We start from the raw sequence: 4,750 nt of genomic DNA, 5'->3' as shown, positions 1-4,750 counted from the left end.
CAGGCTTCAGGTGCGTACTGCCTGGTTACCTCCTCCTCTGCCTCTGCTTCCGGTATCACTGAAGGCACGCAAGCTCCCTTCCCCCCATTCCTTCTCCAGCCACCTGCTATGTTCCCTTCTTAAGGCCCCAATAAGACAGCTGGGCAGGGGAAAGGGAGGTGCTTCACTTTCTGCAGGGATCCTATCTGCTTGGCAATATATTAGGCATTTCTGTGTAGTAGATTATGGTGGCTCCATGTCACTGACTGAGGTCACGAAGCCAGCAAGACGAGGCAGGGTCAAGATGCAAACAGAGGCTCTGCTCCCTGCCTTGTATGAGCTCCAGTGATTCTGGGTTCTGGAGCTCATTCTGTTCTGAAGGTGCTACAACCATCCCATCTCCACCTCCTCCTCTAGGAAGAAGGTAACCAGGATGACTGAGGTTTGTTAATCCACCAACTGCAGCTACAAAAAAAAAAAAAAAGCAATCATTTTGCGTGAACCTGACCGCAAAGGAAGAGGAGAAAGTTAATGAGGTAACAGGGAGGGTAGCACAGAATGACTAAGAGACCCAGACCTCGGGCACAGGAAGGTCGGCCACCCAAACCCCCATACAGTATTAGGGATGTACAAAGTTCCTTAAAGAGACACGTTTTGGGGGTCTACTTTGTAAGAGGCATTTTGCAGACACTGAGAACAGACAGATAAAAAAATGCAAAGGCTTTGGGAGAATAAGGGTTCCAATCATGAGCAGAACACTTACCAGCCATGGGATTCTCCTCGCAGCGCTGCGGTAAAGCAATACATGAAATAAGCTCCGAGAAAGAGCCTGACGTGGTACCTGGCAAAAAGAAGGCACCAAATAGGTAAGTGTTTTCCTTCTTTGTTCCCCGGCTTCTTGGAGCTCACCATCTAATAGATGACTTAAGACTTACACACAAAGAGCCAGAAGATAACCAAAGTAGCATCCGAGAAGGAGGAAGTGTATGAGACCTTGGCCGAAGGAAGCAAGGGGTGGTTACGAGGATTGCTTCTCGTGAAGGGGATCCGCAAAGGCCCATGGAGGATGGCGGAGCTGCCGCAGGTGGGTGCGGTAGAGCCAAAGAGTCATGGAAAATACCAGTGGTGCAAACAGGGAAATCGGAAAAGCAAGAAAAAGTAAGTTGCCTGGTTTTGCTGGAATACGTGGTCCACCTGGGGAAACGCAGAGAAGTCAGACTGAATAGGAGAGCTAAGGCTGGTTATAGCCAGCCTTCGGCACTGTGCTAAAGGGAAGGAATTTTACTCTGGAAATGATGAGAAACCATTTTAAATTTCTAAGCAAGAAAAGACAAGATGGCCGCTGCACGCAGAAGGGCCTGGAGAGGAGAGGGACGGGCAGCAGGGAGCCTCACTGGAGGACTACAGCTGGAACCATGGCACTGGCAGGGGGCATGACGAGGAGCAGAGAATAAAAACAATAAAAAGGGAGGGCTATCGAACAAATCTGCCTTGGACCCCACCCCCCCCCCCCCGCCCCATAGAGAGACTGCTGGAGACAGAGCCTATTTGGGGAACACAAACCACAGGTCCGACACATCTCAGATGAGCAGCCGTGTCTCTGCCTTCACTCTCCCCCCAAAAAACTCAGCTTTTTCTCTGGACTGCTTTAAGCCTCGAGCCGAGGAGGGCATGGGAGACTCAGGCCTTCTGTTAGCAACGCCCACCCTCTGGCCAAGCCCACACCCCAGGCGGTGGAACCCCCAACCCAAGGCTGTGTCCGAGGGTGGGACTGGGCGGTCCTGCCCCTGGGGCCACCTTCACTGCGGCAGCCACCACTGTACCCGCCTCTGCTGCGCTTTTACCCCCCCTTCCCCTCCTCCGTCATAGCCCCCGCCCCCCGCCCACTCTGCGGAACTGGCACAGCAGGACCAGAAAAACCAACGCCACCATGTCAGAGACCAGCAGAAATGCCTCCAAAATGGTAGCCTTAGGATAAAAGGGAGTCCAAAAATATTATCAACCCACCCAAGGAAAGGGAAGCCAGTGACAAGGGGAATGAACTGTCGACCACCTCCCAACTGGGCGCCCCCCACCCCACCCTTCCTCACTCTTACAATTGGCACGTCTTTCCCATCAGAAACTTCCTCTCAAAACCCAGAGAGCGTAAGAGGGAAAGAAGGGCCTCACCCCATGCCCCTGAGAAGTCCTGGGGGCCATGGGTGACACAGGGCATCCAGAAGGACATTCTGCGTTCCATACCCCAAGGGGGACAGCAGCCCATTTCTGTCTTCAAACCTAGCTCCTACCACTGACTGGACAAGAGCCAACCCTCCGAGGGAGCAAAGTCTTCCACTGCTCCCAACCAGACCCTCCCCAGCTCCGTGGGCCCTGGGGAGCCAGGAGGCAGGGTTGCAGAGAAGGGCCGAGAAGGCACAGCCGTGCCTCCGTTATGTAATAAAAAGGGCGGTGCTGTCCTAGGCCAGCGACCCAGGGCGCACTGCGTTCCCGGATGCGCAGTCACGGGTGGGGGCCACTGCGCAAGGTGCAGGCCTCAGAAACCCCCTCCCCACAAACACGAGACCTGCCACAAGGGCCCAATGGGGAGCCAGGACCCTGATTTCTTCAAGGGCCCCTCCCCCAGCCACAGGCGAACAGCCTGCTGCCCCAGTTTTGCCCTCACTCTCCTCACTCCCCAGAACGACAAACCTTCCTAACCTGGGACCTCCACACCTCTCATGGCCCAGTGGCTTTCCTGGAAATCCCACCAAATACGCAGTTTCCGAGCAACCTCCTAGGGTCGGTTCCCGTCCTCACCTTTCCCAGCACCAGGGAGCAGCAGCTTCCAGAAGGCAGGTCCTTCCTACTCTGGGCTCAGCTCTGCACAGCCCGGTCAATGCAAATCTCTGGCCCCCGGGGAGCAGCCCAGAGGCAGCAGGAAGCCCATGGTGGTGGTGGTTGTCAGCCGCAGCAGCTCTGTCCTACCTTCCCCGTGCGTTTCCAGGGCAGCCAAGAATTATTTTGCCGCAACACTGAGGTGTGGCAGACTAAAAACTCCCTTTTCCGACACCAAACTAAAGGACAAATATTTCCTTCCAGTTTGGTCGACTCTCTGCGCACCCATCTCTCCAGCCCTTCCTCCTTCCAAAAAAAAGTTTGGGGAACCCTGAGCTCCTCTTCCTTAGAGTGCATGAAATAAAAGAGGCATAGGAAAAGGCTTTTAACTGGTCAGTCAAAAGCAGGCACGGACACAGGGGCATACGCACACCCCTGAACAGATTTTAGAAAGCTGCTGGGCTTCTCCCCACTCCCCTTTAAGCAAGTGAAATGCAAATTCAGATTTGATACCCTGCCCTCAGCCAATCAAAAAAAGGTTTTCACCTGCCATTGGCCCACCCACCAATCAGAAGAAAGGTCTGGAGTGAGAGCCCTCCCCTGGCCAATGGAAGGCCAGCTCAGTCACTTAGTTAATGATGCAGCAGTACAAGGAAGGCCATCACATGTGAACTGGAAGGGTGCCAACATGGAGACACAGAGAGCGCAAGGTAAACAACTTTCCAACGCCAAAAGGATGACATTTAATCTCTAAATGCTCGCTTCCCTTCTCAGCTCATCCTTAACCCCTCTCAGCTGGCCCTACCGATGCCGGGAGCCTCACTACCTGTCCCTCTGGAGCTCCTAACAAGATGCAACAGTGACTGCGTCACCATTCCCCACTTTTCCCAACTACGCAGTGACAAACCTAGCAGCTTTACCCCACTTCTCCCAACCCACGCCCCGGCCTGCCCACCTGCTCCCCACAAACCCCAGGTGCCCGGGGCCGAACATTTCAATGAGGCAACCCCTGGAAAACTGTGCCTTTCACTTTCCTCCCAGCGCCTCTCCTCCTCACTCCCTACCTTCCACCTAAGAATCGCATGGACGGACAGACAGACGCTGACACCCAAACAACCTGGAAAACCAGTCTGTCTGTCTGTCCAGTAGAAGGAAATGGGGGCAAAGGCTGGGAGGTCAGGTGGGACGCCGGGGCAGCTTGTTCCTCTCTCCTCTACCCTGGTCAGGCTTGAGCAGCTGACACTAAGAGAAAAGAAATTAAAGTGGAAAAAAAAAAAAAAAAAACAACAACCCTCTCTCAGAGAAAAAATAGCAAAAAGCGAGAAAGAAGGTGAGAAAGACAGAGCACCCACATACGCAGAGACATCGCCCCCGATCCCAGCAAATACGTACGTGGGGGAAGAAGGGGGTTACGCCATCAAGTCCTGAAGCCCATCGGACCACCCATCGTCGCTTGCGCAGACCCAAATCTCGGTCTGGCCGTAGGGTGCCGCAATCCCGAATGTTCCAGAAATCGGTCCCGTTAAACCTTCCACCATCGCCCCGCAACCTCTGGCTCCCACCCCTGCCCCCCACCACCACCCACCTCCCCCCCGCGGGAACCGCCCGTGCCACCTTGCGTGTCATCTCCTTAGCCTGGGCTACCCAGAGGCCGCCAGCCCCCGACAGATTTCTGAACGCTTGGCAAGTGAGCTGGCAGAACCTGGTGCCCGGTGTTGCTATGACTTGTTTCTTGATTTCTCTCTCTCTCTCTGCTGCAGCACGGCTGTTGCTAGCAGACCTATCGACGGAGCGCTCTCTCTCTCTCTCTCCTCTCTCTCTCTCTCTGAGCTCTGTGACGCAGATCTAAATTCTCCAGTCTGCTCCTTGTGTTGCAAGAGCAGAACTGCAGCTTTTCCCCTGGAGAGCCGGAGGGCAGTGCCAAGGCTGGTCAAACAAGGCAAAAAAAAAAAAAAAA

The 4,750-nt window shown here is 54.4% G+C and overlaps 1 long non-coding RNA gene across 1 annotated transcript; it reads right to left on the bottom strand.

Annotated features, from left to right (window-relative positions):
* Positions 1-6: 6 nt before the first annotated feature.
* Positions 7-4,332, bottom strand: LOC141374032 (uncharacterized). Its single transcript, XR_012380586.1, has 3 exons — positions 915-4,332; positions 743-820; positions 7-444 (listed from the first exon to the last, which is right to left on the bottom strand). It is a non-coding gene; the product is annotated as an uncharacterized lncRNA (long non-coding RNA).
* Positions 4,333-4,750: the final 418 nt, after the last annotated feature.

Source organism: Callorhinus ursinus, unplaced genomic scaffold (assembly GCF_003265705.2).
Source record: "Callorhinus ursinus isolate GAN/ISIS: 27379988/994484 unplaced genomic scaffold, GSC_fseal_2.0 scaffold13, whole genome shotgun sequence".
In the NCBI taxonomy this organism is placed as follows: Eukaryota; Metazoa; Chordata; class Mammalia; order Carnivora; family Otariidae; genus Callorhinus; species Callorhinus ursinus.
The sequence above is the reverse complement of the archived record's forward strand: the minus strand, read 5'-3'. Positions and strand labels throughout refer to the sequence as shown.